This window comes from Quercus suber, unplaced genomic scaffold, assembly GCF_002906115.3.
Source record: "Quercus suber isolate HL8 unplaced genomic scaffold, Cork oak 2.0 scaffold_395, whole genome shotgun sequence".
NCBI lineage: Eukaryota > Viridiplantae > Streptophyta > Magnoliopsida > Fagales > Fagaceae > Quercus > Quercus suber.
In genome coordinates, this window is record NW_027069847.1 from 122,465 (window position 1) to 134,100 (window position 11,636).

At 32.8% G+C, this 11,636-nt stretch overlaps 1 pseudogene; it reads right to left on the bottom strand.

Moving 5' to 3' along the window:
• Positions 1-9,157: 9,157 nt before the first annotated feature.
• Positions 9,158-11,323, bottom strand: LOC112029663 (elongation factor 1-gamma 2-like; annotated as a pseudogene).
• Between the last annotated feature and the right edge of the window lie 313 nt (positions 11,324-11,636).

The window sequence follows — 11,636 nt, forward strand, 5'->3', positions numbered from 1 at the left end:
TATTTTTCCAAACATTAGCATAATTTAAAATTACAAAATATATCACATTATCTTAATTTTATCACCTTCCTAAATAATATAATATTGTATTATTGTTATATTTCTCAACTTCAACTACTGAAGCAGTATGCAATTTTGTCAGCTGTAGGAGTGACGGCAAAGAGCGGAGAGTAAACTAAATATTTTTCGATCTACTGTGAGAGCCTTTAGTCTGTACTGTCTACTGTGAGCTCTCAACTCTTTGCGCAATTTCTTTCTTGTATATATTCCTTCTCATTACAGTAAAAACAATAAATTAATTAATTAACCTTACTGTGCATACGAGGAAATTAAAAAAAAATAAAAATATGTGCATAATGCATATATATTGTCCTACGTAGGATTGGGCTCAAAGGCCTTGCTCAAGTTCTATTTTCGGCTCACAGGCTTAGTTCTAATTCTCTTTAATGGTGAATAAATGCAAGCAGGGATTTCTAAATGAAAATCAAGTCTTGTTGGGCAATTTCTGGAGCAATAATGCTACTACCACATACTTTCACACACACTTTTACATAGTTATCTTATGTGGCACATTGTAATTAATTGTTTGTCACTATCATATGGATCTACAATTTTTTCTCTACCACTCACAATCTCTCATGTAAAACATTTGTAACAAGTGTGGGTAAGAGTGTGTAGTACTAGCATTATTCTTTTTGAAAATACCCCTCATTCTTACGCTGTGTGGAAGGATTGTGTGTCCAATTTGAATCCTTGGAAAATTTCTCAATTGATAAATGTTACATTCCTTTTAAAATTTCTTAAGCAGTTCTTGAGTCGTGTTTATCGTGTAGTTCCTCCCCAAATGTGTAGTCTCTTTCTAAAAATACCCCTTCATTTTTACGTGTGTGGAGGGATTCGGTCCAATTGGAATCCTCGGAAAATTTGTCAATTGATAAATGTTGTGTTCCTCTTAAAATTTCCTGAGCTGTTCTTGAGTGTATCATGCAGTTTCTCCCCAATTTGAATGTTAGTACTAGCATTATTCCTTTTGAAAATACCCCTTCATTCTTACGCTGTGTGGAGGGATTAGTGGCGGGCCACATAGTGTTTAGGGGTTTAAATGAACCCCTGACTTTTTTTTTTTTTTTTTTTTTTTACATATAATAATATTTTTAAAGTTTTGTTTTGATCACCCTAAATTGAAATTTTGAACCCCCTTAAATAAACCCAATAACAAATCAATTCAACACAACATGTATCTTGGCTTTTCTATTAAAAAAAAAAAAACCAATTTGATCTAAAATCTGATTAAAAAAAAAAAAAAAAAAAGCAAGCCTAACAACAAAAATTAATAATTTGTTGATCTTAATTCTCAGGGAAAAAAATAATTAAGTGGACGGTAAGGTGTAAACAATGAGAACTGGGAAGTGAAGCCAATTTTTAGTTTATTTTTAATGATTGTATTATTGTGTTGAAATCTTGATAGATTAATGCAAAAGACACCAAAAAAAAAATCTTAATAAATTATAAAGACTAATAAGTTGTCAAAGTTGAGTTGAATTTTTGAATAAAATAATTGAAAAGAGTTAAGACAAAAACTAATAAATAATAAATTAAAATATTCTAAGCAATAATAATTAAAAGGCGAAAAACACATTTTAGTCCCTATATTTTCAGGCGATTCCCATTTTAGTCCATACATTTTATTTTTACCGCTTTTAATCTCTATTTTGAAAAACGCTTCCTATTTTGATCCTTGCCGTTACATCAAAGACAGAAAATACATACGTGACAAACAGCAAAATTAAAAAATATTAAATTAATGTCCACATGGCCTAATTTAATAATAAAAAATATTTTTTGACATTAAAAAATGCCACGTCAGCATTTAAATTAAAAAAATTAATTTATTAATTTTAACTAAATAAAAAAAATTAAAAACAGAATTAAAAACTAAAAATCATATGAATTGAGATTTAAGGTGTCTTGAACAAAAACAATAAGAACACATACTTAGATCCAAGAACACAAACCCAAAAAAGAATAAAACTTTCACTTTCAAATTATTTTCTTGCGTTTTCTTGGCAGCCAAACAGAGAAGGCTTTCATTTCTACTCTCTTTTTCCAAATTTCTCGGCTAACCTAGAAAGCTTCCTTTCCCGTTTCCGCTTGAGAAATCGACGAGCTGCTGGGACTCCCTTCCAGATGTGCCACTGAAGACCCAACAAACAAACAACGTTGTACAAAGGAAAACAGTGAAGAAGAAGAAAATAAAACCCATCAAACAAAAGCAAGCTGGTATCGACGAGATCGGCAGCATTGAGGATGATGAAGGTGGTATTGGCGATGATGTGGAGGTGGATGGCGACGGAGCCAGCGAAGTTGCAAGCAGTGAGGTCTGGTTTGAGGAGACGAGACTGCCCTTTGAACTGCTCCATAGATTAAAGCAAAAGCAAAGATAGAGATTTTGGATGAGGACACAAAATCCAAACTTGCACAAAACCCAGATTAGAAATCTTTCATCAGACTCACATGCACAAAATAAGAAATTTTTACCAAAAAAAAAAATCAAAAAAGATTGTACGTTGGATCGTTTTGGGTTAGGTGGAGGAGGAGATGAGAGGCCACGCTTGGAAGCAGAGGAGCTGTGCCTTGTTTCAACCATGGTGTTGTTGGGTTGTAGTTGGAGTTCTTGGTCTCTGAAAGTTTGTTTGGTTTGTATAATATTTTTTTTAATAGTTTCTGGGTTTGTGTTCTTGAATCTAGGTTTGTGTTCTTGTTGTTCTTGTTCAAGACACACTTAGATCTCAATTCATATGATTTTTAATTTTTAATTCTGTTTTTAATTTTTTTTATTCAGTTAAAATTAATAAATTAATTTTTTTAATTTAAATGTTGACGTAGCATTTTTTAATGTCAAAAAATATTTTTTATTATTAAATTAGGCCATGTGGACATTAATTTAATATTTTTTAATTCTGTCGTTTGTCACATGTGTATTTTCCGTCTCTGATGTAACGGTAGAGATCAAAATAGAAAGCATTTTTCAGGATAGGGACTAAAAGCGGTAAAAATAAAATGTAGGGACTAAAATAGGAATCGCCTGAAAATGTAGGGACTAAAATGTGCTTTTTGCCTAATTAAAATTCACTTAACAATAATAATTAATGACTTTGTTATAATAGTAAGAGACAATTGATGATTTCCAAGATTTAGTTTTAGCAACACTAATCTTCTATATACTAAGGAACAATATGCTCAATGAACTTATAGTCTATTCTTTATTCTCTTGCTGTATCACAGATAAATTTTTTATAAAGAAATCACGTATACCACAAGATTCATCTCCCACCTAAAATTTATTATTTAAAAGAACTCGTGTTGACTTGAAAAATATTAATTCGAATCATAGATTGTGAAAAATCTCATCTTAACATCCTAATAATCAAGATGAAATAAGAAAATATTCTTTACAAAAAGGTTATTGTCAACTTCATAAATTTGAATGACCCCCCTAAAAAAAATGTCTGGAGCCGCCACTGGAGGGATTATGTGTCCAATTTGAATCCCTGGAAATTTTCTCAATTGTTAAATGTTATGTTCCTCTTAAAATTTCTAGTGCTGTTCTTGAGTTGCAGTTTCTCCCCAATAATGGTCCACATTCAACATTTGAAGCAAGTCCAGATTATGTATCATTAGAAGTTTCTTTAACATAATTCATAAGAGACAAATGTTACATTGAAGAGAGAGAGAGAGAGAGAGAGAGAGAGAGAGAGAGAGAGAGAGAGAGAGAGAGAGAGAGAGAGAGAGACAAAAATAAAATTATCTACAGAGCATGAATCCATTATCCATGGAGTGATTAATACAAAAGAATCTCCAACGTTGGCGTGACAAATTTTTGGCCTTGGCTAATAAGAGAGATAAATCAGGACAAAATTGCAAAATGCCCCTTTTGGGTAAACTAACTAGCGTTTTGCCCTCTTTCTCAAACTAATTAGGAAAGTGCCCCTCTTTTGAAAATTGAGTTTCTCAAAATCGATTTAGGCCCTATAGCGGCGTTTTTAAGAGGCCTATAGTGACGTTTTCAGGATTTATAGTGGCGTTTTGTAACTCGATTTATATACAATCGAGTTATAGGTAAAAAAAATTAAAAAAATTGCCTATAACTCGATTTATTGGAAGTTGAGTTACAAAACGTCACTATAGGCCCTAAAAACGTCACTATAGGTCTTTAAAAATGCCACTATAGAGCTCCAGAATTTTTTTTTTTAATAACTTGATTTTGAGAAAATCGAGTTTCAAAAGAAGGGTATTTTCCTAATTAGTTTGAGAAAGAGGGCAAAACGCTGTTTAGTTTGCCCAAAAGGGGCATTTTGCAATTTTGTCCAAATAAATCTTCCACCTAATTAAGTTTGAGGCTTACAGGAATCATCCCACTTCCCACAAATAATGCCCTTACATTAGTTAGATGAATACAAGGACTTCTCTCTAGCAAACACTTGAATTTCTGACAGTGGCTAAGTAGTTCTTAATGTGGCTGTAGGCCTAAGGCAAATAAAATGTTTTTGATCCCTTCTCTGCCAGATTTTCCAATTATACCACACTCGTAGGCCATAGTTTCATACATTTCATCCCTCCTTCCTTGGTATTTCCAGGCTTATTGCGTCTTTAAAAGCTTTAGTCTTAGACATCTTGATCCCTTCTCCCATGAATATCCGGGTTTATCACGTCTGGCTATACCTCTACAGTGTGTAACTTATATTGTGCTCTAGATGAAAGCGTTGGACTTATCAATGCTGAAAGTGAAAGGATGAGAGGAAAGAAAATTTAGTAAATTTTCATATTGCCATATGTAGTGGAATTGAAATCAATGTGTGTGATTTGATGGAGACAAGCTATATACTTTTACCACTAATTTGAAGCGTTCACAAGTTGTGGATCCTATCTAAAAAATGATGCAATATTTATTTTGTTCTCAGATCAACAGTCAAAATATGATATAAAGAGAGAAAGAATGATAAAGAAATTTCTAAACACAATTTTGTGCTTAGGTTGACGTTTTCATTTTTTACCCTCAAGAATTTATCAAATATAAGTATATAACCAAAATTATAAAAGTTTTGATCTGTAGTGGAATTGAAATAAATGTGTCTGATTTGATGGAAACAAGCTATATACCTCTACCACTAATTTGAAGTGTTCACTTGTTGTGTATCCTATCTAAAAAATGATGCAATATTTATTTTGCTCTTAAATCAACAATTTAAAAATAACATACAGAGACAGAGAATGATAAAGAAATTTCTAAACACAATTTTGTGCTTAGGTTTGACGTTTTCACTTTTTACCCTCAAGAATTTATCAAATATAAGTATATAATCCAAAATATAAAAGTTTAGATCATTAGGGCCAAGAAACTAATAAATGCAAAACAAATAGATTCGCTTTAAAATGAGAAGTAAAATAAGAAATACTAGAAATAATCAATGTTACCACCGTGCATCATTTGCGTGATGGTTACTCCACAAGTACAAAGTTCAAGTTTTCAAGAGAGAGTTTCACAGGTATAAATACTTAAATTGTATTAGGGTAAAATTTCTTCGTACTAATAAATAAAAATGGAGAGGAATAATCAATGTTCTAATTAATAGATTTATCCTAAGACCTACCATCTCAAAACCAAGCATATGATGCTAAGAATGTTCATGAATAGAAATAATTAATAGTTTCATTTTTTAGTCAACGAAGAATCATGGCAATGCCTATCACAAGACCGAATGTCCAAACTTATCAAAAGATTAAAAATATTGCACTTCAAAGTCTTTGCTATATTGCTATTATTAGACTACCGACTACAAGTCTACAACAGAGACTTTACTGTTCAAAAAGATTGCAACTTAAAAAGGTTCAAATTAATATGCACACACTCATGATCTCCTAAAAGACAAAAACAAAATAATTAAACGCCTTGTATCTTGGGGCAACCCTCAAGGGATTCCTCCCTATACCTGGTGTGTGTGGGACGGGATGATTACATAAACCTGAGGGTTGAGACACTCAAAAATATTTGGATACCCTCATTTGTCAAAAAAAAAAAAAAAATACCCTCATTTGTCAAGACTGTCACTCATTTCTTCGTTTTAGTCTTCTTCTGTTGTATTTTTTTTTCTTTCTTTCTGATGTGAACTACAGTCTTGAGAGAAAGAGAGAGAGAGAGAGAGGTTATTGCTCTTTATTACCAAGGTAGGAATGATAGAGAGTGAGACAGGAAGGAGAGAGTTTTGTTTCTCTATAATATCTAGGTTGGAATGAGAGAAAGAAGAAATGGGGTAGCGTGGAATGTGGGGTCCTTAAAAAAGCAGAAGGTGGTAATGATGGATTAGAGTCTTTAGACTTATGATAAATATGAGTTAGACTTATGGCAACGAAGAATAGGACTTTCATTAAAAAAAAATAATTAATTAATTAAAAAAGAGAGAGAGAGAGAGAGGTTGTCCTTAACTTGACCTTAAGAAAATTTCAACAATAGATTAAGGTAAGCATTATAATTAATTTGGGTAGTTGTGAAATCATGATAATTCAAGATCTTAGAATTTATATAATGGTTGTTTATAATTTACAATCCACATTTAATATGAAATATGTTCTTAGATTGTCTTTTAGATGATAATTCAAGATCCTAGAGCCAAGTTACATAATCTTGTATTCCCTTTAAGACTGTCTTTTTCTATTTTACATAAACCCACAATTGTTTGGTGTAAGAGATCCATGATTAAGTTCCAGATTCTCTTAGCAAATGGGCGAGCAATGAAATTTTAGTAGTTTAAAATATAATCTGTCCGACAAATTAACCTCCATGATTGATTTAATTTTATTTGAGCCCCAAATCTCTCTCTCTCTCTCTCTCTCTCTCATATAATTAATTCGTGTAGGAGTATGACTTTCATAAAAAAGAAAAAGGAATATTACTTATGAGAGAGAGTGAGAGAGCAAACAGAGAAAGACCTTATTGTTCTTTACCTAGGTAGGAATGTGAGAGAGAGAGAGAGAGAGAGAGAGAGGAGGGATAGTGGGGTAGCGTGGAATGTGGGGTCCTTCAAAAAGCAGAAGATGGCAATGATGGATTAGAGTCATTAGACCTATTCTGAGATACGAGTTATAAGTTACGCTCATGGCAACGAGGAATACAACTTTCATAAAAAAAAAAGAATACAACTTTCATAAATTAAAAATAAAAATAAAAAAAAAAAAAAAAAAAAAAAAAGCATCCAGCTAATTTTCACTACGATGGCATTTTAAAATCTCACTTATTCTAGTTGTAACTATACTTTTATACAACTTATTTTTTAAAACAAAATAAGCCAATGAAATTTAGTTCAACCTAATAATAATTATAAGAAGAGTAACTATATGAGCTCAATCAACAAAAATTGATAGTATTAGAAGATAGCATCAGATATGCAACCTCAAACATTGGTACTGACTGAAATCAACATGTATGGCAACCTTTTCTTTGTCAGGTTGCAATGAACTCGGCTTTCGAAGTTCAGTCAGCATTTATAGAAATTAGTAGACAACATTACAAGTCTTCACAAAACACAGGAGGAAATGCTTAATGTATATACGCGTGGAAGATCCAGCATCTTGAACCATTAAATACCTTCACACTGCAAATAACATCTGTTTCCCCCAACCTGACTTTTGCTGAACCATTTACCTGCCAAGGCTGCCATTAAGTCCATGATAACGTAAAAACCAGCAGAAAAAAGTTCACTTTATCTGGAAGAAAGCAGACCAAAGCTGATGTAAAATAAAATTAATTTCCTTGTTTACATGAGTTAAACTACTATGCAACTCAAATTAGACTTAATTCTAACTAATTGGGTTTGGCTATATGAATCCTTTTCCAGTATTCAGACTATATCTTTCATCAGAACGAAGGTCTTGAGCAATGCCACACTGTATGAAGTGCTCTTCTCCCAAGAGATAGTCCACCATTCCTGCACATACATAAAAACAAGGAGAGATAATGGTTGCAACGTTACACATAATTAGAACTTGTAAGTACTGGGAGAAAATATTCATTAAAAAAAAAAGTACCGGAAGAAAACTAGAGGAACAACAAATATGCTGAAGGAAACCATTAGGTGTTAAGAAGACGTTGTCATTAACAATAGTTCCTGAAGTCAAAAAGAAATTCTAGTCTTTTATAACCCCATTATTGGCAGAAAAACAAAAGGCACACATTAATTAAGTCAATATTCAATAAACCTAATTTCTTTATTAAAAGGGCTTGCACAATGTCTTATATAACTCCTTATTGGCTTGTGTCGTAAGGCATGCAGAAGCAATTTCTGAAAATGAGAACAGCGATTTCAATTAGCTTAGCCTAGAAATGTCAAATGAGAGACAAGAGACAATTAAAAAGGCCAAGCATATTACTTAGGCTATTATTGATATGGTCCAACCCAGCCCAAGTAACAAAAACAATTCCATTAGCCGAAAGGAACGGAAACTAAAATTATTCTAATTAAGTTTTTTTTTTTTTTAATAACAAAAAAACTACTCTATTTTGATAATTCAATTTCCATAAATGAATACTACATATCTCAATATGGCACACCATTATTATTTTAAGGAGAAAAAAATATAAAGCCTGAGTTTAGGCACAAAAGCTAAATGATCATGAGGAATTTGAGCAGGGCATAGCAGTCTCCATACACACAAAAAACGGTGAAATTTTGCGCAGGGATAGCAGTCCCTAATAACATTGGCAAAAATTTGTTCATTAAAAGAAGTAGTCGTTTTGTTTTCTTCATCAATAAATAAATATACGTACAATTCAATAATAGGTTTAATTATTCTCGAAATACAAATTTCTTATGGTAAATGATTGACCCGATTCAACAATGTAGTCATCTTTTTTGAGATTATATTCATGTTTGATTATTCAAGGAAGTATCCGATTTTTTTAGCATTTTTATGTTGTGGGCAAGCATAGTCATTGTTTTATGTATTTAATAAAATCTCTAGATAAGTTGGAGTGTATTTCATTGAACCTCTTTTGATATTTGGATCTTCTTTAGTTGATGTTTTTCAACAGAATATATATATCTCTCCAACATTAATTTTGAATTTACATCGAGAAAAAAACAAATTCCTTATTTCATTCGCTTTATCTAAGTTTTCCATAAAGCTTGGTCATCATTTAGATGCCAAAAGGAAATAGAACAATACCATAATAAAATAAGATGTACCTCACCAGAGGAAGGTATACAGTATATTACACATCCAATTCTAGGTTCACACCATGCCAGAATATTAGTACCAATCTCCAATGATGCAAAATCAACCCAGTGCTCTATGTGGACCAGAAAATTCAAGCATACAAAAAAATAAGCATCATAACACACATGCATGCAGAAAGAGAGAGCACCATCAGCAGCACCAAACATCTCACAATACCTAGGTCACTATCAAAAGAAGATGACAAAAGAAGCCTTTTATAGCAACCTCACTGAAGTTGGTCTTGGTATTTGAGTACAGCCTCTTCCACTCATCCAGAGTCCAGTATCATCTTACTTGGGGGCAGTAGATCAAGAGTATTCTTAGGTTTGGACTTTGGACCCTCCTCTTCCTCACCAGGTTCTGATTTGGGCTTTGCTGGTTCCTCTTTTTTGGGTTCATCCTTAGGATTTGGTTTAGCAGATTCTTTTGGCTGAGATGCTTCTTTGTAACAGGAAACAGACTTATCTGTTTAATCTCTCCCAGAACCTTCTTGAAATTTGGTTGATTCACCATGGTCCAGAAGTATCTTTCCACATAAGGGAACTCAGAAATAAAGCTCTTAGTCATGAGTTGGGTGAAGCCTATGTATAAGTTGCACACTGTAACAATGTCAGCCAGGGTTACAGAATTCCCAACCAGTAAAGTGTTTGAAGCAAGATAAGTGTCTAGAGCATCCAGCACTCTCTTCAATGAAGAAAGTGCAGCTTCCTCAGCCTTCACGCAAAAACACATTCACTTCAAATAAGGGCAGTCCATAGTTATGGGGGGATTATGAACATTTAGATTTTCCATGTAGAATATGTTAGCATGTTTATGATGTGGGCAAGCATAGTCATCTTTTGATATTTGGATCTTCATTGGTTGAATTTTTTCAATAGAATATATATAGCCCACATTAGGCCATGAGCTTTAGCTCAAATGACACCTCCTCCCCATATAAGTTTTAGGTGGAGGGTGAGGTTGTGAATTCAAGACTTATTAGATGTGTAACTTACCATAAAACTTGTTCATCATTTGGATGCCCTAAAAGGAAGTAGAACAATTCCATAATGAAATAAGATGTAGCTCACCAGAGGAAGGTATATTGCACATTCAATTCTAGGTTTACACCATGCCAGAATATTAGTATCAATCTCCAATGATGGAAAATCAATCCAGTACTCTATGGGGAACAGAAAATTCAAGCGTACAAAACAATAAAGTATCATAACACACATACATGCAGAGAAAGAGAGAGAGCACAATCAGTAGTACCAAACATCTCGCACAAAAAATATGAGAAGAAGCATAAAGAGGATTGCTACCCTTCAGGCAAGTAATTAAAGCAACAGATAAAAAGCCCATAAGTTCCAACATAACAATCTTCGAGGGATGACCAAAATTAATAGGTGAGGGAGGAAAATTTATAGTCTTACCATAACATGCTATCGAATTGCTCTCAAATATTGGACCAACAGGTGTTTCCAACACAGGAACCTACAAGAAAAATAGATTTAATAGTAAAGCCTTTAATCAACCTAACATACAATTAGTAGTATAGATTACCAAAAATTCCACAATATAGAAATATACCTTCCTAATAGGTTGAGAAACTCAGGAGTTTTATTACAGATACCCATCTCAAAATCTGGGGACAGTTTGACTTTCACACCAGTGTTCTCTGCAGAGATGAGTGTCTCGAAAGAATTTTTATGGTCATCCCAGCATGCAGATCAACATTCTTGCTAGTATTATCCCAGGAAAATGTGACAGTTTACTGATGCAGACACAGGGTTTTGAAACCAAATTTCCATTGAAAGAAAACTAAAATAAAATCCTTTAGACAAACAAAGAAACCACCAGAATTAGTGTGCATTTGGATAACTTATTTTTATTGGCTTGAAAAATAAGTTTGCCTAAAAAATAAGCTCAGAAATAGTATAGTTGTACTTAGAAAAAGTGTGGCTTTAAAAAATTTACATATGCTAATGGTGAAAATAATCTGAATTTTATGCTAAAACAGTGGGCCCTTAAACACATCAGCAAACTCATTATACAAAAAAAGAAAAGAAAAGGAAAAAAAAAAGAAGATTAACAAACAAAATCAAGAACATTTTTTAATTCAGCAATATGATATTGCAGCAAATAAACATTGGTATCAAGCATGAAAGAGCGGGTGAGGTTAAGCTCACAATGGATAGGTCAAACCACCCTAATGCAATAAATAAATACGTGAGCGTGTGTGTGTGTGTGTGTTGCATATGAAAAAATTTTCATTATTTTGACAATCAATCTTTGATGAAACCATGGAAGATTGATTTGTTTTTACTTTGGATTTTTGTTCATTCAAGACTTATTTTTGTTGTTCCGCCAACTACTTGACAAAA